Genomic DNA, 17,757 nt, shown 5'->3' with positions numbered 1-17,757 from the left:
GGAAAAGTAAAAATGTTACCTAAATAAACATATTTTAAATGTGAAGAAAGTATCTTGATTTCTAATTTAGGTGGCTCATCGATTGACGCTTTTAGTTTGGCATAATCCCTATTCTCTAACTCCAAATATTCAAAGTGGTATTACGAATTAAATCCCCTTTGAGTAGCTTCTAGCAGAGATAAGTATTCATCATCCTCTTCATCATTTGAAGGTCTGATGTCAAAATTTGTTCCAATGGGTCCTTAACATAATTGAGTTCCTTTTCCACTATGAATTCCTATAAATTAGAAACTGTAGAACAATCATCAATTGTGTTAGGAAATCGCATAGACTTAAAAACATTAAATGTTATCTGATCGTCCTAAACACGCATAGTAAGCTAACCCTTTTGCACATCAATAAGGGTCCATCAGGTTGCTAGGAAAGGCCTTTCTAGATGATTGGCACTTCTTTGTCTGTTTCAAAGTCTAAAACCATAAAGTCAGCAGGAAAAACAAATTTGTCTATACGTCCCAATACGTCCTCGATTTTTCCTTCTAGATATGCTAAGGATTGATCCGCTAATTGAAGTGTAACATTAGTAGGTCTAACTTCACCTATCCCTAACTTCCTAAATATTGACATGGGCATCAAGTCAATACTCGCACCCAAGTCACATAGTGCCTTACCACAATATGTTGCTCCAATGTTGAAAGGTATGGTAAAATATCCAGGATCCTTCAACTTTGGGGGTAGTTTGTCTTGAAGATATGCACTGCATTCCTTTGTCAAGGCTACCATCTCAAATTCTCCAAGTCTGCACTTTTTAGACAATATATCCTTCATGAATTTGACGTAGTTCGGCATTTGTTCAAGTGCTTCAACCAACGAAATGTTGATATGAAGTTGCTTGAGTAATCTAGGAACTTCTTGAATTGAATTTCCTGCTTCTGCTTCTGAAGTCTTTGAGGGTGGAGTGGTGGAGGCTTCTTTACTGGAACTAGTTGATTCGCCTTCTGTGGCAATTTTGCATCTAACAAAGTTGTTAGTTTATCAAAATTAGGTTGTTCAGAAGTTACCTTACAAGGTTTTGCTGATTTAGGTTCCAATGAAACTGGAATTTCAACACTCAATTGAACTTTCTCTAAGCCTTGAGCATCAGCTAGCTCCTTTTCAACTTCGACGGTGTTGGGCTCTAATGTATTTCCACTCCTTAATGTCAATGTTTTACAATAGTCCTTCCCTAGATTTCTCAAATTTTCTAAATCACTAGGTAAAGCACCTTGTGGTCGATTTCTGAGTTCAATTGCAAGCTGTCCATTTGATTCTCCAAATTCCTTAGAGTGGTGTCATTTTTTTGCCATGTATGCCTTCAATAGGTTCTCTAATCTATTGGACAGTTCAGCTTGGGTTGGTTTCTAAACTTGTTGGGGGAAACCAGGTGGCTGGGTCGGTCTAGGTTAGGCATAAGTGTTACTGGTTCCAGCCCCTTGGTTTCTTTAGGAAAAATTTAGGTGGTTTCGCCACGATAGGTTATAGAAATTAGATTACAGTCCTTGCCTTCCTTGATTTTGGTTCTGGTTACCTATGTAATACACAGATTCTGGTTTCAATGGACATTCTTCAAACAAATGTCCTTCCCCAAAATAGACACAAGCTACATTTTGAAATTGATCCAGTGGCTGTGCTGCAAAAATATTAAACACATTAGTTGTAAAATTTTTAAGCATTGAGGATATTGAGGATACCCGAGATGTAAGTGAAGTAAGAGTGTCTACTTCATGTATTCTAGTGACTCGTCTTCCTGACGCTACTCGATTGGTTGGCCATTGATAATTTTTACTGGCAATCCTCTCAATGATTTCATAGACCTTGTTATAAGACTAAGAAAGGAGAGCACCATTAGCAAAAGCGTCCACTACCATCCTCATGTTGGCATTAAGACCATTATAAAACATCTCAAGTTGGATGCAATGTGGGATTCCATGATGAGGGCACTTCCGTAATGATTCTTTGTACCTTTTCCATGTGTCATATAAGGACTCATCATCCATTTTTTAGAAAGCAGTGATCTCGCTCCTCAATTTAGAATTCTTGCTAGGTGGGAAATACTTCATAAGGAATCTTTCTGCTAACTCTTGCCCTGTGGAAATTGAATTTGGTGGCAATGAGTTCAACCAAGCTCAAGCTCTGTCCCTTAGCAAATATGGGAATAGATTCAATCGTAATGTATCTTCGGGTACTCCGGCTAACTTGAAAGAATCACTCTCCTCCATAAAAAGTCTTAAGTGAAAATAAAGATCTTCGGTAGGCATTCCACTGAATTGGCCCACTGTTTGAAGCATCTGGAACATGACTAGCTTCAACTCGAATTGTTGTGCCTTGATTTCGGGTCTCTTAATACCAGGATTAAGATCACGAAACACTGGCACAACATACTGTCTTAGAACTCTATCCCTATCATCAACAATAAGGATAGGATTTTGAACAGGGTCTGCTCTGTTTCCTTGATTCAAATTTTCAAGGTTCATCTCTTCGGTCCTTCTTTGACTTGCTTGTCTTCTTCACGGTCAAAAAGTTCTTTCAATTTCAAGGTCTACAGGGAGTAAATCGATAATTCGGTCAATACTCATAAACACCTAAAATAATCACAGAAAAATTAATTAAGTTAAAATTGAACAGAAAAATAAACCAAAATGCAAAACTAACAAATTCACAAATAATGACTTTAAAACAGTCCCCAGCAACAGCGCCAAAAACTTGGAATGACGGAAATGTGCAAGTGTACACAATCGCAACAAGTAATAAAGTGACAAGTAAATGTCGAGTTATCATACCCACAGGGACTATGAAAAGAATTATTTATAAATGCAATTGTAAAAACACTTTGCTGAAGAAAAATATTTTGATTTGAAAAAGTGATTAAAAACTAGGATTTTAACAAAGTAAAATAAATAAAAATAAAATAAAAGTTCAAATGCACAATTTCAAAAGATGATTTTAGTCAAGATGACATAATTGTGTTAGATTAATTACATTTCTTAACTTAGAATTATTAAACTCATGTTCATGTTGTTACGAATAAATTCACAGCAACTCGATAATTTGCTAATTTATGAACATACTTGCCTACCGAAAATCTATTTATCTCTTGACCATATCTCTACGCCAATTCAACCGATTAAATAAATTTTAATAAGTAAATGTGTTATTGCACATACATACTTATGAAATTAAAATAATCTCTTGTATATATCTCTATGCCAATTGAACAATTAATTCAATCTCATAAGCACATAAAAGGTTACGTGAGGTAACAATGTATTTCTACCTTGAAAAAGTTTAATCGTAATAATCTTGCAAGTTATGCAAGGCTAATGTATCGTTAGATACTATTGCTAATTTAACCCCCCAGCTACCTTAAATGATTAAACATGCACTGATTAAGTATTGTGTCAATTAATTACAATTTCAATCTGTTTAAAAAATTAATTCATTAGTTATCTTACAATTGTAATGCAAGAATAGCTTAGTCAAGGTTTTACTTAATCAAACATCTTACCGAGGCCTATAGCAGCACAAACACAATTTTAATAGCTCAAGTAGACGAAATGCAATCAACCTATTATGAATTAAATTCAAGCTATATCAATTAAATTAAACAATTCAACATAACAAACATTCATAGACATGTTCATCAAAACAACAACAAAATTAAAAGGATAGGGAACAAGAATCAAATTCGGTGTTTTCTCCGTGGCTTGACTATGTTGGGAAATATGGACATCACATATATAATAAGGGTAATTACATGTTATTATTTACTATCATGATAGGTTAGCCCAAATTAAGAGTGATCTAATTTGGTTAAAATTTTATTGGGCTTATAAAATCTGGGTCAAATATGTGTAGATGCTCTAGTAATTGAGTACTAATAAAATTCTAATTAATGATGGGCCAATTAGAATTTGATTAGAACTAATATGTCAAGGTTATAAATATTAGGGTTATGGTCCCCAAATTATACACAAGATATCTTTTCTCATTTCCCATCATTAGGAAAGAGAGAGCAGATATTCTCTGAATTTCTTGTGTGCTAATTTGGAAGATCAAATCCCTAAGATCCGGTAAAACTTCAAGAAAGTCATGGATTCAGGTACGCTTCCGCATCCAGTTTTGTTCTTGATTTGTTCTTAATTTATTCTTGATGATTTGACATGATAGATCTTGGTTTATTAAGTTTTATTTTAGATTTATTTACAAATCTAACAAGTGGTATCAGAGTTTTGTCATGTTAAATTATTGAGAATGAATTGATTCTTTATTGATTATGGATTGATTCATTTTTCTTTTTTAATTTTATGGACTTGATATTTTAATTATATATTATGTTGAATCTTTGAGATTCTTGATAAATTTTTGTTTTGATTCTTTAAATAAAATTTTAAGGTTTTAAATAAAGTTTTAAAGTTTTAATTTTCGTATAACTGGAAAATTTTACAGTTTTAATTGAGAATTAAAAACTGAGGATTTTGTGTTGTTTATACAGTTTTAATAAATATTTAAAAGATGTGTATGTTTGGATTTCATTAGAAACTATTTATGATATGTATTTGATTATATCAATAGGTGGATCGCTAATCGCTAATCGCTAATCGCTAATCGCTTGTTTTACAGTTTTGGAGACACTTTAGTAATTATGTTAAGATTTTATTCATATTTAATCGAGTTTCAGATAAGGCAGTAATATTTGGATTTTAATTTTCCCTTTTTTATATGGTTGAACAAATTCAATGTATAGTTTACATGATGATATATGGTTGGTAAAAGAAATTGCTTCCAGCAAAGTGTCTCTTATATACCGATTGCTTATCAATGAATTCATTATATATGTTGAATCCTTAAGGTTGATGGTAATATTTGGTAGTTTTAATTTTTTTTATCGATTCAATTTTAGGGTTTCATTATAGTCGTTTTTAAATTCAAATCCAGTTCAACAATTGTACAATTGAATTCAATTTTATAATCATTAATTCTTGAATTCAATATATAGTTGATAGAATATATTATTTATTTTTAAGTTTATATGCTTATTCTTTTCATACAATTCAGTTTAAGCATATATTTTGGATTTGGATTTACTTAGGATATGTAAGGCAAGTCGATCGAGTTATATTTTTATGGTTTAATTATGATGAAATTAGATTTTGATGCAAATCGATGTTAATCTTAATATGTGTTTAAATAATTTGGTTTTAAGTTTGGTTCTATAATATTAGGTTTTGGCATCTTATGATTCCAAATATTTGGTTAAATTATGATCATATGGTTTATTGTATGAATTGTAGGATATGCCAACTATTATGATTTTGTTTTTTTGAGATAAATTGACTTGAAGTTTTTATTTCAAGTATTCATTTGAATCTCTGTTTAATCATAAATACAAGTTTGGATTTACGTGATATATGTAGTGTAAGTTTTTTTTTATTTGATTATGAATACATGTATACGCGTGAATTGCTTTGGTGTTTTTATCCATGCCAAAATTATGAATACATGTGCTTGTTAATTATTTGGCTTTGAACCACTACATTATTTTTGTTTGGTTTTGATATATATGGTTTTGGAACAAAAAAAAAAGAAATAGACAAAAATTAAGGTTTTCGGTTTTTTATTGCATTATTAAGACAACCTTATTTTAGGTTATTTTGGAGTCTATAAATCAATAAAAAAATAGTTTTGACATTTGATGTAACACCCCAAACTCGGCCCGGACGCTATGGCCAAATTTGGCGCTTCACATTGAAGTGTTTAAGCAAAAACCTTGTTTTCATTGAAAACCCTTCCTTAAGATATGAAACCTTAGTTATCTTATGAAAACACTCTTTTCAGTTGCAAAAGCTTTGTTTAAAACATTTGATTTAAGAAAACTTATCATTTAAGAATTTAGTTGTGGAAACGTAGTAAACATGTTATAATTCAAGAAACCATGTTCAACCTCTCATAATTACATCGCATAAAAATAATAATCCAAATAATAAGAAAAAAGGGAGGCCTTATTACAATCCAATCTAAAATCACTTAATAAATCAGAAACTAAATGCTCTTCTTTTTCTTTTTTTTAGTAGAACAAACAAGTCCAAGTTGTCTCGCTAGCTGGCCACCCAGAGTCCCTCTAGACATCGAACCTCCTATTGAGCATCACCTAAGAAAAATAAAAAAAGGAGTGAGTTTTTGCAAACTTAGTGTATACATCCCTCGAACAAATATTAAGCATACATCAACCACCATGCATCATACATGTAATGCAATGGAGTGCAATCCCATCCCAATAATCCATCTGCTACATACCAACTCCGTCCCTCGATACACATCATGTGGGGATATAAATATCGACCCACCCAACCGATACACATCCAGGGTAGCCTGGTTGCGGAACTACCTTCATTTACATATTAGGCTTAAAAGCCGTTGGTGGATCCACGATTGTCAGGCAACCACGCAATCCTCATATACTTCCTCCGTTCCAAAATTCCCAACCCATATGCAACCTAAACAGAATATCATTTGTATGCAGCAGATATGCATGTCACATCCATTAAACTTACATTCAACACATAAGGGCATTTTGGTCATTTTTGCCCTTAAGGGCATTTTAGTAATTTTCCTTTATTACTATTTTCACTTACCCTGGCCCATTAACAAATCTCGTGAGCTAAGATGAATGAATAATATGCACCAGGTAGGATTCCAGAGAAAAAAAGGTGGGTCATTAAGACCGCTTAAGTACCCAGCTCTCCCTAGATCCAATCTTAGACATGCATATACCTGTTGCCACACCTTACCTCTATGACTTGTCCACGGTCTCAACAATTTAATTAAGTTTTAGGTAGTCATAATATACTAAGCCCAAAACCCCTACATACATGCATATGGCCCATTATGCCTAATCCCATTTATATGGCCCATCCGGCCCAATTCATGTTCATATGGCCCATCAGGCCCAATCTCATTTATATGGCCCATCTAGCCCAAATCACATTATATTCATGCTCACATACAAATTTTCTATCACATAGCATCACTTATCAGATTTTGCCTAATACGGGCCCAACAGCCCATCGGGCCCATTTAGCCCATTCCGGCCCATTTGGCCTATTCACAACCCAAGTCCATGGAATCGCCCATGGGCCTCAAGAAACCTATCGGTCTCCCCCTTACGAGTGTTCGTGCACTCGTAAGACTACCGTAGCCAAACTTTCTACTTCTCAACATTTCGGCTTTTGCCGATCTACTTGTGTGTGCAATGTAAGTACACACCTGGTAAGCAAGCGTGCTGTGATTCCCTTAGTCACCAACCTACAAATGATAACACCCTTCCATTAATTGTGTGCTTAACACATATTTTACCCAAAAAAAATCGAAACCTCACCTTAACCATACCTTGAACACCAATCCTTAATAGTTTTTCCTTGATCATGTACTCCTTAGATCTGCATTAATCTTACACATTAAAACCAAAAACTAGGGGACTAGTATCCAACATAATTCACCCCCTTATCTCACTTAAGATCATTTGGCCAACTTTAGTCAATAAGAGAGAAATACTTACTAAACCGCAAAACACCTAAGGAGCAATTCAGCAGAGAGCTAAAACTCGAGATCCGGTACTAATTCCCTACTAAAGTTGATTAGAAAGAGTGAGGGAGGGAAGTAATCGGTATTAACAATACTAGCCGAAAAAGAGATAAGGTACTTACACCAAAAGAGTAATCAACCCAAGTGAGATTCGGCTTTTTGGCTTTCAAACTAGTAGGGTGAATAAGGTTTATTTGGAACAAATTAAAGAAGAAGAGTAGAATAAGGAATCGGATAACCCAAAAGTGGAACAAAGAAAATTGTGTAGAGGAAAAGAGGGAAAATCGGCATAAAGAAAGAAAGTAAAACAAAGGGCTTTTGGCTTTTAGGAAAAAGGATTTCCGGCAACAAGGTGAAGGGAATTCGGCATTATCTTAGCCACCCCCAATTCGGCACCTATTTATAGCCCCTATAGTCGAATTGCCTAACCCACAATTCCCCATTCGGCTCCATCACTTCCCCCTTCTCATCTCCTCGTTTTTCTCCCTGATAACTCCCCAATCTATTTCCTAAATTTTCTCTTCTGAACACTCCTCTTGGAGTCTATCTTCACGCCACTTCCAACCTTCTAGAAGGCCAAAATTAAACTTCTAAAAAAATACTAAGCTAGGATTCGAACCTCGGATCTCTTTGCTAACTACTAACGCACCTCCCTACACCCTAAGTGGCATCACTTAGCCACTCCTCCACAAGGCTTTTTTATGTCATTTTCCCCTATCTTTATTTAAAAGCCCAACTACTCCCAACCCTAATTCCTTTAATAATTAAATTAAAATTCCTCCACCACAAAACTCGAACCCAAAACTTCTCCAACATACCTCGACACTTCAAATTCCTTAAACCCTTAAAGCCAACATGTCATTTGTCATTTTCTTGCTCACATAAAAATTTTATGAGACCCAAAGCCCATTTCATCTAGGCCCAAAATTTGGGGCGTTACATTTGACTATGGGGGAAATTTTAAATTTGAATATTGATATGTTTATATATATTTTAAAATAACTTAATTGAAGCAATAAGTGACCAAAGTGATTTTTTTTTTGTATAAATTCTTTTGTTTTAAAATATAAAATTTTTTGTGCATGTAACTTAAGTTATGTTGATATTGATAGGCCCAAATGAAGGTTAATAATATTACATGTGCAACTATGGTGATAAACATGTGACCATTATTCGGTTTTACATGTGAGTAATAAATCAGCCCAAAGAAAGATTTATTGTTCGACATGTTCTTATTGTCAATGTTTGATTACTAGACCAATATATCACTTACAAGTTAATATTTTGTCCAAAGATGAAATATTAATAGAGTGTCTGATATCTTAAGATGAGGTTTACCTTTATTCAAATTATTTTGGTTTAAATTTGAAGTCTTATGTGAAGTTGTTTATGGTTTATGATTTATTCAACTATTATTATATTTGCCAACTTCACTGTATGTTGTTTTGGGATAACTATATATACATATATATACTAGTATCTTTTAAATTGATTGAAAGATGAAATTAAAAGAAATATTTTGAAACAAATAAATTCAAATTTTGGCTTTGTGTTTTAATTAAGGATGACTAATATTTTAAATAGGTTAGTTGAAACAAAATGTTGCCAAAGTGACCTCTTTTGTGTAGATTAATTTATTTGAAAAATCAAAATGATTATATATTTTTGTGATTCATGCGTTTATTAATTGACCCAAAGGTAAGTTAATATTTGGCAAAATTTCAACGACATCTGTGATGATAAATGTGTGACAATTATAAGGTATTTTATGTGAGCAATAAGTTAGTCCAAAGATTAATTAATTTTTTGACATAATTTATTGTCAATGTTTGGTTGCTACAACAAGAGTACCGCTTACTGTTAATATTATTGTCCAAAGACTTGATATTAATGTTGTGTTTGGTATCTTGAGATGGGATTAGCCATTATCTTGAATTTATTGTTTACTTATGAATATTGATGTGAGCTTATTTTTTGTTCTATATTTAGCTAATTCATCTTCTACTGCCACAATATGTGCTAAAATAAATTCTATACCCATGCTTAATAGGACTAATTTCAATGAATGGAAAAGACACTTACTTATAGTGTTTGGTTGTATGAGCATAGACATTGCACTAAGGGAAGAACAACCTACACCTCTCACTGCGAAAAACACCCCTTATGTTAAAAGAGATTTTGAGAGGTGGGATCGTTCAAATTGCATGAGTCTAATGATCATGAAGCACAACATTTTAGAAGCCTTTAGGGGCACAGAATCTGAAAAGATTAATCAGGCCAAGGTTTCCTTGACAAAATTAAGAAACATTTTGCTAAAAACGATAAGGTTGAAATGACATCACTTATGACTTCTTTGATGTCTGTAAAGTTAAGGGTTAAGGAAATTCTGAGCGATCTAAGGGCTATAAGTTTTATGATCCCACAATTAGGAATATTTTTGACACGAGAATTGCAGCATTCTTTGAGGATGTTGAGTTTGGAGGAAGAAATAAGGTTAGAGACATTTCTTTTGAGGAGGAATTGGATTCGAACTCAGTTCCTACTATCACTTTTGATGATGTTTAGGCTCTCATACCTATTATTGATTAAGAAGTGAATCTAGAACCTTAATAAGGCAATGTTGAACAACTCCTTATTCAAGATAAGGTAATTATTCCAGAAGAACAAACTCAACAACCTCAAGAATGAATGTCATTAAAAAGGTCCACTAGAGAAATGGTTATAATGGATTTAGTGGAATATTTTGACATTAAGATACATCAGATGAATATTAAATTAATGGTTTCTCAATGGTAACATTGACCATAAATTTATATGGAGCAATTAGAAAGCTTTGTGTATAATGATGCAAAGTTAATGATTTGCAAAGAACTTCATCTATAGGCTTAAGCAAACTTCTCGTCAATAATATTACAAATTTTACCAAATGATTATCTCATTTAGTTTAGAGATAAATTTTATTGATATCATATATACCATAAGTTTAGTGGGAGTAAGGTTCTATATTTGGTTTTATAAGTTAATAACATATTGCTTGTCAATAATAAGTATAGCCTCAATCAATGCCCTAAGAATGATTTTGAGATTACAAAAAAATGCATTAGATTTTTTACATGTTAGCAGTAGAAAGTCTAATGTATGTTCAGGTTTGTATACATTGGAATATTGTGTACACTATTGGGATGTTATGTAGATATTTTAAGCAACCCTGGTTTGGACCATTGGATAGCATCCTAGAGGGTTATAAGGTATTTTCAGAGAACAAAAGATTACATGCTTACATATCGGAGGTCTAATCAGTTAGATATCATCAGGTATATAAACTCCGATTTTGATGGAATATAGATACAAGATTTTGTCACTAAAGTGCAAATTGTGAAAACAAATTGCAATCTTTTATTCCAATAGCAACAGGAGCACATCAAAGTAAAAACACATATACTTTAAGTTATTGGTTCTTAAAGTAAAAGTTTAGAGTGGTTAGGTGCTTATAAAGCATATTAGGACAAACTTCATAATTGCGGATCCGCTTACTAAGGAACTACACCTAAGGTTTTATAAGACATACTACTCATATGGGTGTAATGTCATTTAAACGATATTTTGTTTTAGTGGGAGTTTGTATTTTTAAATGCTTTTATGTTATAGACACTTTTTTAGTTATTTCAGTTTAAAGATATTAAGTTTATTTTTTGTATAAATAAAGTTTATTTGGTTTATTCACACTTTGATTTTGGTAAGGTTTGATCTTACTAAGGAGGACCAGTTGGAAATAGACATGTTTAGATCATATTGCATGTAATTTTCATGCTACACATCCATACTTGATCTATGTCATTTGGTTGTGTTAATATATGTGGTCATGGATGGATTTAGTTATGATATATGTAACGAAAGTCACCTAGGTTCTATGTTAACATAATTAATGGACAAGATTATTCAGAATACCTTTTGGATATGATAGTAAAATTTTGAGCTCATAAGGTTATATAATGACATGTAATTATAGAGTAATTAGTATAAATATGTGGTCCAAGTGGGAAATTGTTGGAAAATATGGACATCACATATATAATAAGGGTAATTACATGTTATTATTTACTATCATGATAGATTAGCCCAAATTAAGAGTGATCTAATTTGGTTAAAATTTATTAGACTTTAATTATTAAATAAAGTATGGGTCAAATATGTGTAGATACTCTAGTAATTGAGTTCTAATCAAATTCTAATTAATGATGGGTTATAAATATTAGGGTTATAGTCCCTAAATTATACACAAGATATCTTTTCTAATATCCCACCATTAGGAAAGAGAGAGCAGATATCCACTGAATTTCTTGTTGCTAATTTTGAAGATCAAATCCCCAAGATCTGGTAAAACTTCAAGAAATTCATGGATTTAGGTACACTTCCGCATCTATTTTTGTTCTTGATTTGTTCTTAATTTATTCTTGATGATTTGACATGATAAATCCTGGTTTATTAAGTTTTATTTCAGATTTATTTTGAAAATCTAACAGACTAGTTTGCTCCACTCCTCCTTCTCCGCTTGTTCTTGTCAAACAGAGGCTTCTACGAACACTTGAATGTTGCTCCAAATGGTGGTTGATTGACACTTTTTCAAGAGGCAAAATTAACAAGGGAATAGGGGAAGGAAACAATGAAAAATGGAAGGGAATGAAGAGAGAAAAATGAGAGAGAAGTGAAAAGATGAGAAGGGTTGAGATGTGTTTGATGTGAGCAGAAAATGGGGGTATTTATAGGTTGATATGGCTGCTAAAATTATCAAAAATTAGCAGCCATAGATTCTGTAACGCCCCGTACCCGAGACCGTTTCCGGAGTCGAACACGAGGTGTTAACGGACTTAATTCATTTATATGCACAGTTCATTTTAAAATTTCCAAACAAGCTGGTTAACTGCGTCACAGTCACCTCAAAAATCATATCTCGAGTTCCAAAACTTGAAAAGTGATTCCGTAAATTTTTCCTGAAACTAGACTCATATATCCATCTACAAATTTTTTTCTATAATTTTTTCTTGTGTCAATTAGTACAGTTTATTAGTTAAAGTCTCCCCTGTTTCAGGGTTTGACTACTCTGACCTTCATGCATTACGACTTAAATATATCCCTGTACAGGGCTCCAATACATATGCCGTTTGTTTCTAAAGAAACTAGACTTAAAAAGGAATCTGTACATATAAGGCATGACTTATAATTATCTCTGGTTAATTTATGGTGAATTTCCAAAGTCAGAATAGGGGATCCAGTAATTGCTCTAGCCCTATTTCACAAAAACTTAAACATCTCATAAAATACGGCTCATATGGTCGTTTCGCTTCTTCCATATGAAAATAGACTCATCAAGATTCGATTAAATAATTTATTCATTATTTAATTACATTCCTACTATTTTTAGTGATTTTTCAAACTCACATCACTGCTGCTGTCAGCATCTATTTTAAGGCAAATCTCACCTATTTCATAGTTTCCATGATTCAACTAGCCATTTGACATACATAGCACCAAATATGATCGTGATTAACCATTCCAATGGCTAATCATTGCCAAGCAATTCCACACCTCTCAATAGCCATATATATACGCAATGATTATAACGCTATGCTCAAAATATATAAGCCATTTTCGCATGGCCAACCGAATATATACATTACCAAAAGATACTTAATTAACAACAAGGTCAGTCCTATACATGCCTCTATCAAAGTTCAACTAAAAGAGTACCAAAAGGCTTAGATAGTGTGGACAACTTCGACTTTGACAATCCCGAGTCCGATAGCTGACGAACAAAATCTATAAAACAGAGAATTAAAGAAACGGAGTAAGCATTTAATGCTTAGTAAGTTTTGAGTAATGAAATTATTTACGACTAAAGTATAGCATTCATATGACTAAATGAATAATTGCATATATGCATATTCTCAAAATCATACTTACCTCACGCTTCAACCATTATATTCATACATAGGGAATCAAACCTAACTAGAGGCCAGAAGCTCGTTAATCAATTGAGCGAATACTATTTGAAAGGAATCAACCTTTCCGATGCATATACGAAACATACCTTATCGTTTGGATTTTATGAGCGTGTTAATTGAAATTATTACAGCAAGATCACTCATTTCCAAACCCAAGTACCTTGAGAATTAGCGGATATAGCAACTCGCACAAATGCCTTGGGTTTTAGCAGGATCTGATAATACTAGCACAAATGCCTTGAGACTTAGCCGGATATAGTCACTAGCATAAATGCCTTGAACTTAGCCCGAATATAGTCACTAGCACAAAGGCCTTGGGACTTAGCCGGATATAGTCACTAGCAGAAATGCCTTGGGACTTAGCAGGATATCAACCGAATAATCATGCACATATATCAATAAGTCATAACACATCTATATTTCATTTTCATACTAGAATTCAAACACAAGACATTTATCAACCATTACCATTTTCGGCTCAATAGCCACATACAAAGAACATGATTTCGATTTGCTTTATAACATGATCTCTATACGCATTCGGCTGCCCGTCATAAGTATGAACTAATTACCTCAATATATAACTCAAATAGAATCATTATATCACCATTTATTCGTTATGCTTATATGTCACGACTTAAACAAATCATAAACTAAATTGCATTACTCGAAAACTTACCTCGGATGTTGTCGAACGACTCCAACGGCTATTCAATTACTTTTTCCTTCCCTTTATCGGATTTAGTTCCCCTTTGCTCTTGAGCTTAATTTAACAAATAAATTGATTTAATCATCTTGAACATCGAGAGAAATTCAAGGTACTTAGCCCATATATATATCAGACATTAGAGTCATATATATGAAATCATGAATCAAATTCGACATATTAGCTAATATTCTCCTTTAGTCGGTTATCTAAGTTAAGATAGAATCATCAATATGCTTACCTATAGTCGAATGTGCAACATCAATCTATCACTATCATCTACATACCTAATCAAAGGCCGAATACACCTATTCCAACATGATATCATTCCTATTTCATTTAACACTTAACATTTACCACATATCAATTAACCAATTTTTTTATAATTACAAAACTCTTCATCTATTCATGCTCTCATATTCGGTCACCCCTACGTATACTAACCATACAACTACATAATTCTAAGTTTAAACACAATTACAACTTTCTAGTACCATGGCCGAATACTTCATGAAGTTGCTAAGACCCATCCTTTTCTAATTCTCACACACCCTCACATCCAATCCTTTTTGTTAAGCACTCAAACTCAATCATCTTCAAGCCTCATTACCACAACATCAAACACCAACTAAGGAAGGCAACTTCCATGGCCGAGTATCATCTCCCTCAAATAGCAAAAATTTAAACCATGGGCTAGGTAGAATTCAAACTAACAACTAAAAGTATGCATGAGTTTTATGGAATAATCATCAAACATACCTCTTCCTAAACAACAACCAACCGAACATGAAGCAAGAGAATCCTCTTCTTCTTCCTTCCTCAAGTCACGGCAATGGAGGAGCATGGATGAAACACCTTTTTTCATCACCCCTCCATTTTCATTACTTTATTACTAACCTTTTTATTTTATTATTTTTAACACAACACATTAACACAAAATGTTTATAATATGTTTTAACCCATTGCATGGCCGGCCACTATCTAAAACTTGGGTAATTTGACATGCAAACCCATCATTTATACAACATGCATTAATAGGTCCTTATAGATTAACCTATCACATTTCAAAAGTATCACACATAAGTCCTATTAACTAAATTCACATGCAATCGACTAAATCGAAGCTTAAAACTTTCACACATTCATATTCACATATTTTAGACAATAAATATCATATTCAAATACTTTGGTGACTCGGTTTAGCGGTCCTGAAACCGCTTTCCGACTAGGGTCAATTTAGGGCTGTCACAGAGTCCCCCTATGGCCGGCCACACATGTGGCAAGTTTGAAGAATTCAAACTTGCTATTTTAAAGTATGGGCAAATCTAGAAGGGCACAAATAGTAGAGGCGTTTGAATGCAATTTGAAGGAGTCTTCAAGGGCCATTTTGCAAGTTAAATACTCAGCCAAGCAAGCTGACTGGGTCAGCATGTGGGACGGTTTTGGGCATCCCAGTGCTTGATTTGATCAGTTTTCTCGGTTCAGCTCTGTAACACCTCAAATTTTTGTAATTTCGACTTTTGTGAAATTGTAGCATAGGAAAATATCTGAATATGTTTTTGCATGAATTTGCATAATATCTATCTGCTTGGGAAAATTTTGGTTTTTTTTTTTGTTTAAATAAAGCCTGGCTTTTGGTTAGTGGGCTTATAAGAATTTATTGGTAAACACTAAACAAAATGGGCATATTGGTTTAGTGGTTAAGAGGAAATGGTTTATGCTAGAGGTCATGTGTTCAAATCCTAGTTGGGGCATTATTTTTGCCACTAAGGACAGGATAGAATTAGAGGTGAGATAAAACGCTGAAGTGGTAGGGTTTATCAGATTTTTCTGAGTAGTTTCCCCAAAAGAACTCTCTCTGCTGAAATTTTCTGTTATTTTTCCCCTCTCCACGTTCTTTTTCTTTTCTTTTAGCCAAAATTTCCCTTGCCTTCCTCCCATTCATTTTGATTTCGTATTAACGGGCTTCTGCGAGTCATTGATGTTCTTCTTATTGGTAAGTTTCTGCTTGTCGTTCGTAAACATCATTTGATTAAGACATTAAGGGGAAATTTTCTTTGGGTCTTTAGGTACTAATCAAGGGGCTGTTCTTCATTCCTGAACAGCGAATGAAGCACGTTGTATTCACTGGTTTTCGCTCGAAGTGAGAAATTTAACAATTTCGAGGCGGAATATCTCGTTTAGTTTCAATCAAAAATTGTTTAAGTGATTGAAATGGGTCATGATATTATAGAATATAGCTTCAAGGGTGCTCAGGATTGCGTTAGGCTTCAATCAAAACCAGGTGTGTACTCCAATCCATCTGAAACCGTGTTTCGGCCGAAAACGCTTCTGTCGACGCCACACGAGCATGTGAACTGCCTGTGTGGAGGCCATGTAGTAAGACACAGCCGTGTAGTCGATGAAGTAGGCCGTGCGCGCGCCACATGGGCATGACGGATATGAGCGTGTGAGGTTGGCGAGGCCGTGTGCGAGGCATGGGCTTAACTAATTAGGCCGTGTGGGCCACACGGGTGAACCACACGGGCATGTGGGATCTTAGGCCAAGCCGTGTGATCCACACAGGCAAGGCCAATTTGGGCTGTGTGAACCGCACAGGCATGTGGGCCCACACGGGCAGGGCACACGGGCAGGGCACACGGGCAGGGCACACAGGCGTGTGAACCCGATTTGTTTGAAACGTTCAGCAAGGTTGCATGGGTCACCCGAGTCGACTGTGACCTGATTGTACGGTTGGTAAGCGTTACTTAGACCCCTATACTCTAATTTGATACTAAGATGTACATAAAAGCATGATAATTAAAGCATGTGTATCTGTTCTGATTTGATGATGATGTTATGATTTGATATCTGCACATGAGCATGCGTTATTACTTATGTTACATTACATTGGGTTGGGCAAATTGTTGAAAAGAAGGAAGACTGAAAGGCTATTAGCCTGTCATCTGGCAGCTATGCTGCATATATCTGATACGTGCTGTACACGGTACCATTTGGTGTGTAGGGTTGGATGGGTTGATTTTATCCTCATACTTGGTGTGTAGGGCTGGGTGGGTCGATTTTATGCCCACATGGTGTGTTGGGTTGAACGGAGATGGCGTGCAGGGTTGGTAGGCATTACTATTCTGATTGATATGCATGTATGTCTGTATGGGCTAAGGGGTAATATCCTGATTTTGGGCCTAGTCGGAATAGTGGTTTCGTGACCACAAAATACGAGATAGAAATAATGATTTTATGATTATTTTGAGGTCTATGATATGATTGCATGATTGTGTGAAAATTTCGTGAAGAAATTTTATGCATAAAGTGTTTAAATTGAAATTAGGGACTAAATCGAATAATTTGCAAAACTTGCATTCTAGAAGTTTCTAGTATGAAATTATTTTGAAATATTAATTAGGAGGTCTTAAATAGAAATTTTACCAATTT

At 34.2% G+C, this 17,757-nt stretch overlaps 1 non-coding gene across 1 annotated transcript; it reads left to right on the top strand.

Annotated features, from left to right (window-relative positions):
• Nucleotides 1–1,959: 1,959 nt before the first annotated feature.
• Nucleotides 1,960–2,066, top strand: LOC128282023 (small nucleolar RNA R71). Its single transcript, XR_008272328.1, has one exon. It is a non-coding gene; the product is annotated as a small nucleolar RNA R71 (small nucleolar RNA).
• Nucleotides 2,067–17,757: the final 15,691 nt, after the last annotated feature.

Source organism: Gossypium arboreum, chromosome 1 (assembly GCF_025698485.1).
Source record: "Gossypium arboreum isolate Shixiya-1 chromosome 1, ASM2569848v2, whole genome shotgun sequence".
NCBI classification, from domain to species: domain Eukaryota; kingdom Viridiplantae; phylum Streptophyta; class Magnoliopsida; order Malvales; family Malvaceae; genus Gossypium; species Gossypium arboreum.
Note: the sequence above shows the minus strand (reverse complement) of the source record. Positions and strands in the feature narration are given on the sequence as shown.